Source organism: Euprymna scolopes, chromosome 16 (genome assembly GCF_053919585.1).
Source record: "Euprymna scolopes isolate OS-2025 chromosome 16, ASM5391958v1, whole genome shotgun sequence".
In the NCBI taxonomy this organism is placed as follows: Eukaryota; Metazoa; Mollusca; class Cephalopoda; order Sepiida; family Sepiolidae; genus Euprymna; species Euprymna scolopes.
In genome coordinates, this window is record NC_136497.1 from 112,310,923 (window position 1) to 112,329,427 (window position 18,505).

Sequence of the window (18,505 nt, forward strand, 5' to 3'; positions counted from 1 at the left end):
ATAAAGCCTTTTGAAGACAAAAGTCAAAATTCAAGGACTTTTCAAGTCTGTACAAACCCTGTGTAAAAAATATATGCTGCATGCTTTCCAGATATTATCAGCCGATTTTAATCAATAGCATAAATTCTTATAATATTTCTGAGAAAAGTCATTTTCCTAAACGTCATTTACAGGTGATAACAAGCTACTTACTCATTTTTTTTCTCCTCTCACTCTCCTTGACGAGTCTGGGATCTTTTATAAATTTGCCAAATTTTTTCACACGCTGTCTGTGTTTACTTTTTTATTCCATAAATTTATCATTAATTCTTTTGGCTACCTTAAATAAATAACTTTAAAAAATAATTTAACTACAAAATTAAATCCATCAGAATGCATGACAGTTTCTTCATAAAAAAACTTAGCCATTTTAATAGTTTGTTAATTAATAGTTGAAAAAAAAATGGAATTTGTGAGAACTTAAACTATTGAATAGAAAATAATTTTTGGCCTTAAAAATAATTACTAGAAAATAAAAATAAAGATTAAAACAACACTGCTTTCATTATAATCGTTATAAGTTTATAATAATTTGGTTCAATTGATGACCAAACGATACAATAATTAATTTAACTTTCCAAACTTATTTACAATATATATTATTTGGTAAAAATAAAATAAACAAACAAAAAAGCAAAGTAAAGACTCTAGGGCAATGCGGAATAGGTACAGTTAGTGTAATAAATATATAAATACGTGTGAAAAAAATGGTCTTCCTGTTTATGGTGTACTTACATAGTAAAATTACAGACGGTTTCATTAAATAAATATAAGTTGTATATGTAAGAAAAAAGAAACAAAGAAAAAGAGAAAAAAAAAAGAAAGGGAAAAAACGCAGCAGATTATTTCGATAATTATGAAGGTGTACGAGGCAAACATTTCAAGCATCTCAGCCTGAAGCTGATATTTATGATCGACCTAAAAACTCTCGACTTTCTTAATGATAGAGAGATTGATAAAAGCAAACAAAACCTTCCAACAGCCACGTAATTTACCTGCAGGACATTTTAATGGAGATTAGACGAAACCAAAGCAATGTTTACAGAAACATTGCTTTTTCTAGTATGTTTTAATTACAGCTAAAAAAAAAAAAAAAAAAGCATTGACATCTCTATTTATATAAAGTTAAGTATGTGTATACGTTAATTATATATTTCTTTATATATTTGTATGTACAGGATTCAATCCTAAACTAATCAAGCAAAAATAAATAATGTCTAACGTTGCGTGTAAAATCACTTTCGACTAATTATTTGACATCAATCAGAGAAAGTTTCAAAGAATTATCTATCATTATACTAAAGTTGTGTTAATCAACATTTGTTTACAAAGGATTTTTCTTGCATATTTTAATCATACAAAATACATGTTAAAATATTCCTTCGTTTGAGTTAGGTTTGAAAAAACTTCCCCTTTTAATTGTTCTAATTTGTCACAATTTAAATCAAGCCATTAAATGAACCATCTCTTACTATCACCATCATTCACTATATTCCTCCCCCACCAAACACACTCTTATTTCAGATAGTATATATCACTATCACGCTTACATCTCTAACTCTGTTTATGAAGAAGTAAGAAATAAAAAGATTGAAGTAGTTGATTATAAACCAAAGTGAATATCACCAGTAATAATATATTTAACACATAGCTGTAGAGATAAAGAAGAGGGGGGGGGTGAATGGTTAGCAGAAAAGGACTAATTTAGGATTTTGTCTAAATTATATTAATATTTAGGTGGTTTTTCAAATTCACTTTTTCCTGATTCAAACAACAATTAAACTTCATTTAAATGAATGACCTAATTGGTTCTATTTTAATCTAGTCTTTCCCCCTCTCTCTCTCTCTCTCTCTGTCTCTCTCTCTCTCTCTCTATATATATATATATAGCAAAAAAAAAAAAAAAAATAGACTCGATCACAGTCCTTTCTTATCCTTCTATCCCTGACAGACAACTTAGTTAACATTTAAATAAAATTTAACAAATAGATAAAAATCAAAATAAAGTAAAATATTTATATAAAACAACTGAAAAAAGACTCCTTAACAGTAAATACTCCTGATTAGGGATCAAAAGCATTCAAGGAAAAATTTTCATTACAGAATCACTCTGCTACATAGTAAACAATTTGCCACCAATGACCAAGTGAAATGCTCAACAAATTGAGAGAATCAGCAGAAAGGTCAGAAAAAGAGAACTCTGTTGTATTCAACCAGACATGCCTTGAAAATGACTTGCTGCCTAAAAATATGAATATGAATATATATATAAAAGCTCGAGTCTTGAACTTCTGGTTTGTTGGCTGTCATGGTTCTTGTGAGCTGCAACGTTGTTTGGCTGTGGAAATAATTATATAACCTCTCACATTCTGAGATATATATATATATATATATATATATATATATATATATATAAAGCTGAACGTCTGTGTGTGTGTGTGTGTGTGTGTTTGGTCACGAATAGGCTCCTATATGGTTGACTATTTTAAAAAAACTGATTACATATAATGATAGAATATGTATTGAGGATCAGGAATGGGTATGTTTGATCTGGCAGAATGGTGGTTCATTAAAATTGTGGGGTCTGCGTTCGCGCCTGGACCCCAAAGTATGAAAATAAAAAATAGAAAAAAAAAAGACGTTTACAAGGGTTTTTGATATAGATGTACATAAGAATACTTTGATAAGTATGTTTCAACTTAAATAGGGATGGTATAATAAAATTGTGGGGTCTGCGTTCGCGCCTTTACTCCATGGAAATATGGCACAAACTTTAACAAAGATTTTTCATATCTATTTGCGTAAGTATACTTTGATAATTATGTTTCAGTTTGAAGAAATATGGTATAATAAAATTGTTGTGTGTTCCATCGCGCCTGACCTCCATAGAATGGAAATATGTCACAAAGTTTAACAAGGTTTTTTAAAAGGGGTGAGGATCCACAATAACACCTTAACTTTAATCTTAATTCACGTTAGCTTTTATTTATTTTTTTTAATTGAATCATATTGTGTCGAATAAATTCACCTAATAAATTCACATTCTTATTAAAGTGAAAGCCAAAAAAAAAAGTCGGAACTTTAGACAATTCTCGACACAAATTTTGCATAACTCTGTTTTTTTTCTTCTCCACTTGCACGTGGCACTCTTTCGAAAATAGATAAATAGATAAATAATAAAAAATAAGAACGTTACTTGTTATCATGTCAAAAGAAGGAAAAAATCCTGCTCACGTGATTACGTGTCTTTTTAAAAACATTTACATAACCTTTTTATTTTTATTTATATATCTGTTTAAGCTTTTTTGCCAGTGTACTAGGAGGAATTCAGTTGATTACAACCCTTTCTGCGTGTTCTTTACATTACAATAGTACAACCCTGAATCCGACGGCGCAATACTACACCGTTCAATACTGTAAAACTGAAACGAAGCCGTTTTGCTTGAAAAGGTTGCCATTTCCTTATTCATATTTATATCGATTCTTTGCTTTAAAAAACTAAAGTAATTATGTGTTTACTTTTTTAATATCCCATTTTGCTGTTTCGGATTATTTTACTAAAGTAAGTAAAGCTTCATTATTTTTAAAAACTGTTTTTGTTTCTTTGCTTTTCGATATTTCGTCGATATTATTCAGTAAGAGTGTTTAGCAGAAAAGCCAACAAACGACTACTCGAAAAAATAAATATACAAGAAATAAATGTTACCATAGTCAATAAAAGTTCAGTTCATGTTTTTTTTTTTGTTTTGAAATAGTTTTTAATGCTCTTTACTTGAAATAATTTCAGCAAACCGAAATTAAAACGAAATTTGAGGCAATAACTACTTAAATGAATTTTTATATAAACTACACATGCCATAATCGAATATTCCTCAAGCACAAAATAACGAAAAACATTAAAATATGTTTATAAATATTCCTTACGCTGACGGAACTCTCTTAAATTGTTAACACAGAATGCTCAGATGCCCCTCCTTCAAATTGAAAACGGAGCTCTCCCTTTCAAAGTCGCTGCCATTTTGATTTTTTTTAAATCGATTCATGATAAAAAATTTTTTATTTTTACAAACTACTTAAAAATACAAAGCAATGAACTTTTCTACCATAAAAGTAACTTTTATTGACTATAGTAACATTTATTTCTTGTATATTTATATTATTATATATATAACATTTTCTCTTTGTAAGGAAACATCATTTTGTTGGTCACTCTTGGCTACGAATGGAAACAAAGTTGATATAAAAAAATATATTTATGCAAAAATTATCTTTACTTTCATCATATTTTGCTTAGGGTAAAATTTTTAAGTATCAAAACCTATCTCTATACAACCCCCTCCTTTTCATAACCTATCATACTTTCATCAATCACAGTCCATTTTCTGTAGGCTGTTTTTGAACCCAATCAACGACGGGTACTTCTGCTAGTATATATATACCCCAGGTCCTGCTGGGTCACCGAAGTTAAGCAACGTTGAACCTGGTCAGTACTAAAAATGGGTGACCATTTGGGACTTCCAGATGCTGTATGTGCTCTCTGCTTATCTCGACATTGTTTCCAGTTGTCCTGGACTTCTAGCCACTGGACTCAAGCAGTGCCGATTCAGAAGAGGTGTGGTTGGGATTGCGCAACCCTTGCCTCACAATTACATGCGCAGCTGCCCTACATATGCATGCTGAAAAAGAGCCACCTCTTCTGGTTTGGACATGTGAGAATGCATAATGGTCGCATCCCAAAGGATCTCCTTTTATTGGGAAAGCACCTTCCTTGAATTAGGAAAGCACATCATATGCACGCCTCAGCTGCATTTCAGAGATGTCTGCTAAAGAGATCTGAACGCTTTGGGAATTGATCACAGCAGGTGGAAAAGTTTGGCCTTTGTTCGCCTTGCTTGGAGATAGGCTGAGGTTTGAAGAGAGAAATGTGCCAAAAACAGAGTGAGGAAAAGAAAGCTCGAATCCAGAAACAATAAGAAAACAATTTGTAATATACTAAGACTAAATGTTGCCAATGCAAAACTAAAACGTTATTTTTCATTGTATTTGAAATTCAGTTCAGTTGTCTTCAGATAAATTATTGAATTGAAGAATACTTGAATGCCATTTGATTTTTTCAAATGTATTGTCTCATTAAAGAGAATAATGGACGAAGAATCAAAAGTTCAAAAAGATGCACCTGAAGAATATTGGAGATTATAGCAGTCGAAACATGAAAATAAAAACCAAGATGAGAACAGCAGTCTGAATAATTCAAATGATCTAAATGATCCTCATCTCAAGAAATTCGACATTTTCATTTGTCACATTTAAGTTTGAAATTACATTTTCGTGATGATAATCCATTCCTGTTAATTTTAACTAAATACATTTAGTAGGAAAAATATTTTCATTTTAATGTGATAAAAAAAACTTATTTGAAGAAAATAAACAAATAAAATGAAAATATTTATAGAATTTAAGAAAAAAGAAGCTGTTGATTAAATGAATAGAAAACTTTTGTAAAATGATGGCTTCAAGCTGGAGATCTTTCTTGAAATAATGCATCACAAGCAGAAACATCTGAACATCATGGTCTAACTTGCAATAAACGAATGTTATATAATGTGCAAGACATTATCTAAAACTATAACTTATCTATTTCTATGGAATTTTTATGACATTTTTATTTTACCATTATATCAGCTTATATGAAGCCATATTCGATGATAAAGTTACAAGTGAAAGTAATTGCCTGTTTAACCAGACAACGTTGGACTTGTTAGCTTCAAACTAAGAACTCATTTCATATGAACATTAAGAGAACACAAAATAATAAAATAAACATCTATAAACTTTCACATCCAATAGTTATGCAAATCATCTACATATATACACAGGCTGTTTGGAAAATCGATGATATATCTTCGGGATTATATTTTACTAGTAGGAAAACTCGACGTTGCCTGTGGTTGAATGAGGATCTATGAATGTTCCACACTTCAAATATTTTTAATTGTCATCGAAATCGGTGAAATTGCTCATTTTCCAATTACCTGAATAGATTGTCTACTCTAATCGAAGACCCACCAAGAGGAAGCTTTACATGCCTCCTCACAGTGACTTAATCCTGAATACATTGTAGTCTACATTGCACTGTAGAGAACCTACTGTCGATTTTATAAAATTATTTTTATATAATGGTTTAATTAAAGCTTCAAATGCAAAAGTCAAGTATTATAGTTCAATTGTGTTCTAAAAAGAAACAATCATTTTGAACACACTCTTATCTTATAAAAGAACCTACTGTCGATTTTATAAAATTATTTTTATATAATGGTTTAATTAAAGCTTCAAATGCAAAAGTCAAGTATTATAGTTCAATTGTGTTCTAAAAAGAAACAATCATTTTGAACACACTCTTATCTTATAAAAGAACCTACTGTCGATTTTATAAAATTATTTTTATATAATGGTTTAATTAAAGCTTCAAATGCAAAAGTCAAGTATTATAGTTCAATTGTGTTCTAAAAAAAAACAATCATTTTGAACACACTCTTATCTTATAAAAGAACCTACTGTCGATTTTATAAAATTATTTTTATATAATGGTTTAATTAAAGCTTCAAATGCAAAAGTCAAGTATTATAGTTCAATTGTGTTCTAAAAAGAAACAATCATTTTGAACACACTCTTATCTTATAAAAGAACCTACTGTCGATTTTATAAAATTATTTTTATATAATGGTTTAATTAAAGCTTCAAATGCAAAAGTCAAGTATTATAGTTCAATTGTGTTCCAAAAAGAAACAATCATTTTGAACACACTCTTATCTTATAAAAGAACATACTGTTGATTTTATAAAATTATTTTTATATAATGGTTTAATTAAAGCTTCAAATGCAAAAGTCAAGTATTATAGTTCAATTGTGTTCTAAAAAAAAACAATCATTTTGAACACACTCTTATCTTATAAAAGAACATACTGTTGATTTTATAAAATTATTTTTATATAATGGTTTAATTAAAGCTTCAAATGCAAAAGTCAAGTATTATAGTTCAATTGTGTTCTAAAAAAAAACAATCATTTTGAACACACTCTTATCTTATAAAAGAAGATACTGTCGATTTTATAAAATTATTTTTATATAATGGTTTAATTAAAGCTTCAAATGCAAAAGTCAAGTATTATAGTTCAATTGTGTTCTAAAAAGAAACAATCATTTTGAACACACTCTTATCTTATAAAAGAACCTACTGTCGATTTTATAAAATTATTTTTATATAATGGTTTAATTAAAGCTTCAAATGCAAAAGTCAAGTATTATAGTTCACTTGTGTTCCAAAAAGAAACAATCATTTTGAACACACTCTTATCTTATAAAAGAACATACTGTTGATTTTATAAAATTATTTTTATATAATGGTTTAATTAAAGCTTCAAATGCAAAAGTCAAGTATTATAGTTCAATTGTGTTCTAAAAAGAAACAATCATTTTGAACACACTCTTATCTTATAAAAGAACATACTGTCGATTTTATAAAATTATTTTTATATAATGGTTTAATTAAAGCTTCAAATGCAAAAGTCAAGTATTATAGTTCAATTGTGTTCTAAAAAAAAACAATCATTTTGAACACACTCTTATCTTATAAAAGAACCTACTGTCGATTTTATAAAATTATTTTTATATAATGGTTTAATTAAAGCTTCAAATGCAAAAGTCAAGTATTATAGTTCACTTGTGTTCCAAAAAGAAACAATCATTTTGAACACACTCTTATCTTATAAAAGAACATACTGTTGATTTTATAAAATTATTTTTATATAATGGTTTAATTAAAGCTTCAAATGCAAAAGTCAAGTATTATAGTTCAATTGTGTTCTAAAAAGAAACAATCATTTTGAACACACTCTTATCTTATAAAAGAACATACTGTCGATTTTATAAAATTATTTTTATATAATGGTTTAATTAAAGCTTCAAATGCAAAAGTCAAGTATTATAGTTCACTTGTGTTCCAAAAAGAAACAATCATTTTGAACACACTCTTATCTTATAAAAGAACATACTGTTGATTTTATAAAATTATTTTTATATAATGGTTTAATTAAAGCTTCAAATGCAAAAGTCAAGTATTATAGTTCAATTGTGTTCTAAAAAGAAACAATCATTTTGAACACACTCTTATCTTATAAAGGAACATACTGTTGATTTTATATGGTGAGCCCTTTTGCTTGTACAGAGATAAAACTTTGCAAATGAACTTTTGATGTTAGGCGGTTTGGTAAAAATCAGACTGTTTCTTCTTTAATCTAATTTTTTTAAATTAATAATTTTTTATACTTATTGGAGACATTGCATGCAAAACATATCTAAGAACACTCCCAGACACAAAGTTGAAAAACTGGCACAGGCATTTCAGAGTACATAGAGAACAAACTCACACACACTTAGCAAGGATAACTTATGTCCATAAAAAATTATAAAAAATATGAATAAAAATGCATATTGTCAAAAGGGCAACTTAATGTAGGCATTTGTGTGCAACAGTACACAAATATCACAGGTATATTTGAATTCAATGGCAGCATTCCCATGCTGCTACTATCAATAATAAAAAATATGCGTATGAGGGCAGATTTATACATACACTAAAATTCCTCTTACAAATAATATCTTTTTGTTGAAAAACGTTTTTGAAAATAAGAATAAATATATTGTTTTTTATTCATTAAAGTTCCCTTCAGCTTCGATAATGATGAGAAATAAATCACTTACATGCTAGGATCAATTGATTCTTGTTAATATTGGACATAACTCAAACTATATTCACAGTTTAAAAATTGTTGAGGACACGAGTCGTGTGTTAGACGAACCGTTCAGACTCCTATTGCTTATTTGTTATTTGAACATTGTGTGAAAGTTGAATGATTTAAGTAGAGGGTGAATGATAAGAGGAGAATGCAAATAATTAAAAGAGAGAAGGAAAAAGGAGAGAGAAGGAAAAAAAGAGAGGAGAAGAAAGAGTGAGAAGGAGAAAGAGAGAAGGAGAAAGAGAAAGAGAGAGAGAGAGAGAGATTAATGCTGTCATCCTCTTTAAAATATTTATTTTCCAAATAAATAACTAAACAAATTAATTTTAACAGATCCATCATTACCTCAGAATATTCATTCCAAATGTGTCAATTAAATTAATTCTGATAAATTTCATATTATTGATTTGATATGAACAGAAAAATATACTAAATAAATATATTTTGAAATTACAAGTCTTCACAACTATTCATAACAAATACTAATCCAACAGTCTAATACAAGCATGTCTAATATAAACATGTCAAACTCTGGGAACTGTGGATTCATTTGTGTTGTTGCGAGGGCTGCACATAACTAATTGAAATTGTTTCTAATAAAAATTAATGCAAATTTTTCTGGTTACTCAAAGTAAAAAAGCATACAATGTGTGCCCATATGATCTACATCATTTACAAATGCAAAGCAACAAAATAGTTTAACAAAAACAAATAAGATTTTAAATGATGCAATTGCAATAAATGTTAAAATCATTAAAATACGATTAATATCGAAAAAAAGTCATAAATAAAGGATGTGGACGATGCATGTTAATCCAGAATAAATTATAAAAATTGCAATTTTCGACATTAATTGATCAGATACATCTTTTATGTGAACTGAAAGTATGCTTGCAAAGGGCCACATGTGGCCAATATGTAACATGTTTAAGATGCCTGGTCAAGTAGATACTAAAAACATTAATGCTGCTGATGCTCATGATGATGAAGATGACATGTTCAGATAGGAAGTCCAATTCTATTAATCAATAACAAACAACATGTTAAAAATTTGTTTTAATTACATATAATTTATCTTTACAAATCTCAACGTTTTAAGCAAGGGATATTACACAAAGAAACAAATGCTGTAGCAATGAAAAAACATTCTTGTGAATTAAATTATAGGAGCAAATCTTCATGTGAATTATAAAAGTCTATACTACCTAATTTATAAGAAAAGGAATGTTAAAGGAGAAAAGAAAAACACGGTTTTTTTAAATAAACAATTTATATAAATATATTGATTTCATATTGTATATAGAGTTGTTGATTTTTCCTTTTGTTAAAAGTAATTAAGTGATCATGTGTCGGTTGCTGATAATACTTATAAAAATAAAAATGCAAAACGAACATTTTTCAAAGAAGGTAGGATGACAGGGAGTAAAAAGTATCATACTTTGAAAATTCACCATTTTTACTGAACTACATTTTACAAAATTTTAATGTTTAAAATTATTTTACTTTATTTTTCTTTTTGAGTTTTTATTTTGTAATTTTTAATTCACAATGACAAAATGACTTTTAAAAGTAATAAAATTTTTTCTTAAAACTTGGAAAAAACAAACAAAGAAACTTTGCTACCAAGGAGCTTGATCCTCCACGCCCACCCCAAGAATCTAAAGGCCCTCAATCCACCCCAACACAATGTGAGTAAGAAGCCTTAAACTTACTTTCAAACAATTTCTAATGAATCTCATTCTTGGATAAGGCAGCATAAGTTTTAAATTTTATGTTGGATTATTTTAAAAAATAATCCAAAATAGAATTTAAAACCTCTGCTGACTTATACAAGGTCAGCTAAAAAATAATCCCTGATTTTGAACCATAAATACTACAAAAATTGCTGATTCCTAACTCACTAAGTGAGGAGAGGGTTTGATTAAAACCGTAACTCTGATTTCTGATAGAGTTAGCTGAAAAAAAAAAATGAGAAAAAACTGACTTAACTAATGTAAAAATAGCTCTCGCTACCTCTGAGGTGGCATTTCCTACTAAAAGCTGACCCCCTGTAAAAAATTTTCTTTTATCTATTTAAACCTTAAAAGTTATACTTACAGAAAGTATTCAGAATTTTCATCATCAAAATATTATATAATTTACCTGAAAAAGAAGAAAATATTCATAGTAAAATTTTTTAATAAAAAAATGATGTAGAATTGAACAAATTAATGCTACAGTGTTGATCCATACATGAATGAATCTATCATTTCTGATTGATCGTTGTTAAAGAAGGCAATTTGCTATTTGAGTACAGGTAATTATTTTATGACCAGCTGTCAACAGTAACAGGTGAAATAAATAGCAGAGTTTTTTTTATGTCTTTAATTGTGTAAGCATTCAATTTAGAATTGATTATTTTTATTCAGAATAAATTTGGGTGCCAAATACAGACGATGGAATTGGAAAAACAAATTCAAATCTAATTGGATCAACTGCATTCGTTTATGCTTTAATACAACTGAAAAAGACAAACATACATTGCCCCACAGTGTAAAATAACCATTTATCTTCAATAAACCGTTTGTAATAAATATTAAGTTAAAAGGGAGAGGGATATGCTGTAAAGCAAACAAAACCGAATCAAATAAATTGGGAGAAAATTAAGGACTTTCAGGAAAAAATGTTCATTTTCTATTTCACATACATTGTCATCTCATGGCCTATAAAGTTAATGGAAACTTCGCCTAGATTCTTAACAAAACAATGTATTTCTATTCAATTTCTGTCAAAAAAAAATTGTATCCCACTCGGAATTATTTTACAATGATGACATTTTCAATTATGATCAACAAGACAATAACAGCACCCCTCTCCCCAATTTAACCCATCCTCACCATCTAAGAAACAGGAGCAACGTGGTAGTGTTTGAAACTTGTGTTCCTAGTAAGGCCTTTCATGGTTGTTGTCACTGCCTCTACATGTGGCAAAGACATAACCACAAATCCATGGATTGAGACTAACAACATGGTTTCTGCACACGTGCAACAGACATTCTTTATCTGTTCATGGCTAAACTTTCGACTTCATATGCAACTGCTAAGCCATTTTTTAAAATAATTACCTTCACAACAACATCAACATAGGAGAGTAGCTAATAAGCTACTTTCCTATGTTGCTGTTGTTGTAAGTATCCATCTTGAAAAAGTAACTGCATTTAATGATGCTTCTTGAAACCTCTGAGAAAATACTCGATTTCAAAATGACAAAGGGTTATTCATGCTAAATTTAATGCAATTCTACCCAATAGTTTTCAAGTGTTTATTGTTTTTAGTAATATCATGTTTAACTCTTTAATACGCCAGGTATCTGAAGGACCTGCATAACCAGCAGAGAAACTGCAACTTTTCAATTTCTTACATTACAAAAAATTCTTCCGACAAAATATTTATATATACTTAAAAGATAACTGCGATCCGTTGGGTCACAACCTCTACCAATATTTCTTCTACTCTGATCTTTGGAAAATTCACAAACAGACATATCACTTAAGATATTCTTCTTGTATAACTAAAAATAATACATCTCTTTACTTTCATATTATTATCATTATATAGAAATATCAGTATTGCTTATTCTTACATACTTGACTTGATGACATTCATGGGTTGAACAGGCTCCTCCCACACAGCATCCTGGATGAACACAGACCACGCACGATGGTCTACAACAGCCAAGATAGTTATGAGGAGCCAGTCCTGGGACAAGCGACAAGTGCCATAAATCTGTGGACCGGAGGTTTGACATCAATTTTGATGGTTTTTATTTTTACATATAAGTGAAGAAACTTATTTTGCCATAGTGTGCAAACACATATGTAAATTAGATGGCCATGCTGTGAAAAGAGGGTCACTCTTTCTCTAAATCCTCGCAGAGATATTAAGAAATATAAGAGAGTAGTCGAATCAAGAGAGAGTGAGAGAAGGCAAGAGAAAAACAGATAGCTAAGGGATAAAGGGAGGTAGATGACTTGTCCAATTAATTATAAATTCTTGCTATTTAGAACAATTAAAATATTTTTCAAACATAACTCAATCCCAGAAGTAAAGTATATATAACATTATTTTATGTTTTTGAAGTATATAAGAAACAAAAGCTGATGAACTCACATTTAGATATAGATTCTAGTTTGAAAAATTATTTAAAATACAAATTGTTAAGATTGAACATTTCTGAGTAATTTGAATCAGCAGGTTAAATATGTTGTTTTTTTTTAATTTTTGTCTTGCAAACGGAAAATTAATTTAAAAGAATAAATGAGAAGAATAAATTAAATATTCGTCAGCTGTTTCGAATTTGTTTTTAATTGCAAACTGATGCAATAAACATCTGCAGACATTACAGAAATTCATTAATTTAATCTCAATGGAAAAAAACATCAAAAAAGTTTTCTTAACAGAAAGATTATATTGGTAGAATCAACACAAAGAACATATTATATTGCAGGAACTTGTGTATATATCTAAAAGTCAAAAACTACATAAGATACACTTACAAACCTTACATCATAGAATTCAACGACTACGAACTAATTGTGATAAAAATAATTTACTGTAATATTCATTCCCTTATGGTATCCAGGAACCAGTAGAATGCAGAGGGGAGGGAGGGAAGTACCTTTCTTTTCCATTCTTACTGGTAGTTTTTAAACAACACTGAAATGATTTTAAATAGTCAGTCAGCTTTCTTTTTCTTGCTTGCTTTATTGAAAGAATATTATATTGGACCAGGGTTATCATCTACGTTTGATGCTATCTGGCTATCTTTATGATAAGTCTCAAGTGATTGTGAAGATTGACTGTGTCCATTTGCCACTGTTTACAGTCTTGTCTGATAGTTTTTTTTCATGTCTTCTTAGAGAGCCCGGCTTTCTTTTTGCCATTCAGTCTTAGGTCTTTGCACTTGCTTCTTGCCTAAACAAATGAAGACGGTTTGCCCTTATTAGGACATCAAGTTTTGGGATATCCAATTTTTCAAGTAGAGTGTCTCACCTAATGTTCTGGATGTGGTCTAAGTTACATAATGATCTAATAGTCTAATCATCATTACTCTGTTATTTCTCTATAGCGTTTTCTTGTCATAAATGTTTATTAAATCTACCATGTTGATTGCATGAACAGATTAGGAAATTGTATTCATTGTTAATTCGTGAGAGGTGAATCTATCACCATACGTTCCCTTTAAAAAACACGCCAGTAGGACTTTTATGAAGTACAATACTTAAAAGATATATTTTTTTTTTAATGGAGAGTAGAGAACGTTTTGTGGAAGCGTTGTCGGCAGCTCCCGTTACTCTCGCTTCTCTTTATTTGTCACTCAGTCCTCATTTTTTTAATGAGTGATTTTTCTGACAAAGGGACAAGAAAAAGTTGTATTCTAGGTTGGCAGTATTTTGCGTGAACAGCCGGCAGAGATGGCGGAAATTTTCTGTTCTATGTCTATCCTTGTAGCCATGTCACTAGTAAGGGTGCTGGAGGTAAACGTTTTATCTGGGCTGACGTTATCCGCCTGATAGTCAGGGACCCGAACCTTGGATTAACCACAAAGGAGGCTGTCCTATCAGCAGGCGCAAAGTACTGGGGCTGCTGTATTGCCATTTGGTGAATGGATTCTGGACCATACAGTAGTCTCTGGTGGGGCCTCTCGATGCCATACTAGTGGGTAATTGTTACGGCTTTATCTTATGTGCTACAAAAAAAAAAAAAAAAAAATTCTTCGTTACTTTTCTCTCTTTGTTTCCCCTCTCTGTCCTGCTCTAAGCAAATCTGACGACCTAGTGCACAACTTCCAAAATTTCATCATGACAAGTTTCAATAAAAAATACACGATTAAACCCGGATCTGAAACTTCCAACGTAGACCCCCACTACCATGTCTTCTTCTCCAACATCAGGGGGTCTACGTTCTAACCTTCCAGAGGTTGAAGCCCAATTACAGGAGACTAAACCAGACCTTTTATTTTTAAACGAAACTGGAATTGGACAGACTATTTCCCTAAATGAGTTCGTAATTAAAGGCTACTCTAACCTAACTTCCAAATCTGACCCCCAAGATCGCCATGGGCATGAAATATGTGCCTATATAAAAGATGGCTTTCCATGTGGTAGGGACATCTCCAGAGAAGATCCTAACTTACCCTATATGTGCTTCTGAGTAGCACTAGCTCACACTACGGCATTTATATTTACTCTCTATCGCCCCCATAAGAGCGGAGTTACTATCTTTAAAAGCATATCTGAGAAAATTGACCAAGTTCTATCAGCATATCCTTCAGCTAACATTCACGTATGTGGAGACTTCAATGTTCACAATGTGGAATGGTTAACCCACTTAAACGAGACCGATGATGAGGGGAGATTCTGTCATGATTTCTCCATTGCTTATGACCTCACTCAGATTGTTCACGAACCCACCCGTGTGCCCGACAATGACGGCCAGTATGCAAGTCTCCTAGACCTTTTTCTTACAACTTGCCCTGAACTATGTTCAGTTTCCGTTCTGTCCCCTCTTGGATCTTCCGACCACTCAGTTGTATCAATCAAGATAAAAATGAAATGTAATAAGTCCTCAGATGTACCTCTCCATCGTACAGTATACTGATACACTATGGCTGACTGGGATAGTTTCCGTACATTTATATCGGATCTTCCTCTGCGTTCCATGTTTAAAAAGGATGTGTCGTCTATAGTATCAGACCTGACAGAATGGTTAATTGTAGGTATAGACAATTTCATACCCTCGAAAAAGTTCCAGCAAAAACCTAACAGCCAGCCATGGTTTTCTCCAGAATGTGCTGCTGCTATTGCGCACAGAAATCACTTTTTCCACTGCTTCCAACGTAATAGATGTATGGAAACTAAAGCCGCTTTCAGGACTGCCAGCAACCATTGTAAGAAAGTAATAAAGAACGCAAGAGAGTTGTATGCTCAGTCCGTCAAGTCCAAAGTAGCTGAGCAGCGGCTTGGTTCCCACCAGTTTTGGCAAATTGCAAACAGAATCTTGAATAGGAGCGTGTGCTCCATCCCAACTATCATCAATGGACCTGAGTTAATCTCGTCAGCATCAGACAAAGCCAAACTCTTTGCCAAGAACTTTGCAGCCAATTCTACCCTTTGCGACCAAGGCCGCCAACCCCCAATATTTCCTCCTGTATCAGAAAACACACTATGTGATATACAAATATCTGTATGTGATGTTGCCAAGCTAATCAAAAACCTTGATTTCAGTAAAGCAATCGGCCCTGACGATATTCCAATTATAGTACTCAAAAAACTTCAACCAGAACTAGCACCCATACTTACAAAACTGTTTAAACGTTGTCTTAAGGAGAATTGCTTCCCATCACCCTGGAAAATCTCATCAGTATACCCTGTATTTAAGAATTCAGGTGATCGTTCATCCCCCTCTCAGTACAGGCCAATAAGTCTCCTGTGCGTCATGAGTAAGTTGCTGGAATCTGTGTTAAATAGAGAAGTAATCAACCATCTCAGCAAAAATAACCTTCTTAGTGACACACAACATGGTTTCCGTTCTGCTAGATCTACAGCAGATGTGCTTACAGTTATATCTCATAGGATTAGCGAATCTCTCGACAGAGGCAACCTTTCTAGGGCAATTGCTCTTGACATATCAAAGGCCTTTGATAGGGTATGGCATAAAGGTTTACTTCACAAGATCTCCAGCTATGGTATTGCTGGAAATGTCTTCTCAATTATTAAATCATTTCTCTCTGATAGGTTCATAAGAGTAGTAGTTGATGGGCAAAAATCAGAAGCTTACAGTATAAATGCTGGAGTCCCTCAGGGTTCCATCCTGGGCCCAACTCTTTTCCTGATCTACATTAATGATCTTTCAAATCACATCCTTACATCATTCGTAGACATTTTTGCTGATGACACTACCATCTATGGTAGCACATCTAAGACAGCAAACGACCAAGTTCTCTCTGATTCTCTCTCCTGATCTTGATCACGTTGTACAATGGGGAAAGGAGTGGATGGTTACTTTTAATGCATCTAAAACCAAGCTTCTATCTTTACATCATCAATGTTCTGATCCCCATCTGGCATCAATTAAAATGAATGGCTCTCGTCTTGGGGAGGCCTCAAGTTTTGACAGGCTTGACCTTTACTCCTGATCTTAAATGGAATACGTACATCAAATCTGTTGCCAAGGCCGCTGGAAAAATGGTCAGATCCTTCTATCGATCCAGTAGATATTTCACTACTGATGCAATTCTCTATCTATATAAGAGCCAGGTACGTCCAAGGATGGAATACTGTTGCCACATATGGGCAGGAGCTGCTAGAAAAGACTTGTTCTGCCTTGATAGGGTTCAAAATAGACTTTGTGGCCTGGTGGGAGATGTCCTTTTCTCTTCGCTGCAACCTCTATCTCACAGAAGAGATGTTGCGAGTGTGTCTCTGCTTTATCGTTATTTTCATGGAAAGTGTTCAACTGAGCTTCAATCTATGGTTCCCCCTCGCCAAACTTTCACAAGAAACACTAGACTAGCTGAAAACATTATCAATAATTTTCCACACTCTTTATCTGTGCCTAAACCTAAACATAGATTCCATGATCAAAGCTTCTTTCTTAGAACTGCACGTCTGTGGAATTGTCTTCCGTTTTCCTGCTTTCCAGCTGTCTATAATATGGTTGTCTTCAAGTCCAACGTGAACAAGTTTCTGATGAGCCGTTCCACTTAAGTTAACAAATTTACCGAACTTCCATTACTATCGATTACTATATTTTGACTACTCTACACTCTTTAACCCTTATCCTTGAGTGGCCTATCGGCCTTGATAAGTGGTGACGTCTATGTAAAAAAAAAAAAAAGAAATAACAGTGAAATGAAAGAGCTGATAGCAAAGTCATTTCTGGTGTCAGCCATGTTATGTGATAAGAGAAAGTATAAAATTGATTCAATTATTGGAAGTAGGCTGTAGGAATAGCAATCAGATATAAGATGTAAATAAACTTGTTAACACTATCTTCATTTAATTACAGCCAATAAGTTGAAAGCATGAATCAGCAAAAAGCAACCTACTAAACATATCACTTTGAAATAGATCAAAAAGTCATGAAATAACGCTTTTATCAAGAGCAAAATTTTAAGTTAAAAACAAAAACAAAATCAAATTGCTTTCATAACATATTAATGAAAAGACGCACAAGAATATAGTAAAGAGCATAGATTTTCTTTCTTCTTCTATTTATCTTACAGCACTTTTCCCTTGTCAAACAATCAGACGTTATTTAAAAAACATTGTTTTTTTTTTTTGCAAGATTATTCTCTCCAATTCTCACGGTTTAGGATATCAACTGTTTCCAAATTCCATCAAAAATAATAAACTGTTGAAACACTCTCCAAACAATCAGAAAACTTAAAATGTAATCTTTTTTTTCATTATTTGCTAAGTTTAGTTTTATGATTTTTTTTTTTAGGTGAACCAATACATGGATAAATTCTTAAAATTTTGCTATCTTCGGGAGTGCAGAGATAATTTGCCAGGTACAATTCTTTATTAGTTGAGCAACGAACTGAGAAACTGAACAAAATATTGTGTCGAAGCCAAGTTCACGTGTGATGACTATTATTCCATAATAAAGCTTCAGGTATACTATATATAA

At 31.6% G+C, this 18,505-nt stretch overlaps 1 protein-coding gene across 6 annotated transcripts in view; it reads right to left on the reverse strand.

The window, feature by feature from the left end:
- The window catches only part of LOC145296054 (uncharacterized), a 945,555-nt gene that overhangs the window by 792,209 nt on the left and 134,841 nt on the right, over positions 1-18,505 (reverse strand). For 5 of the 6 annotated variants that reach the window (XM_080142118.1, XM_080142120.1, XM_080142114.1 and 2 more), the window contains exon 2: positions 10,932-10,976. The exons of the other annotated variant lie outside the window; for it this stretch is intronic. The gene's annotated coding sequence lies outside the window, so the exon portion shown is untranslated. The remainder of the gene's footprint in view (positions 1-10,931; positions 10,977-18,505) is intronic. 6 annotated transcript variants of the gene reach the window in all.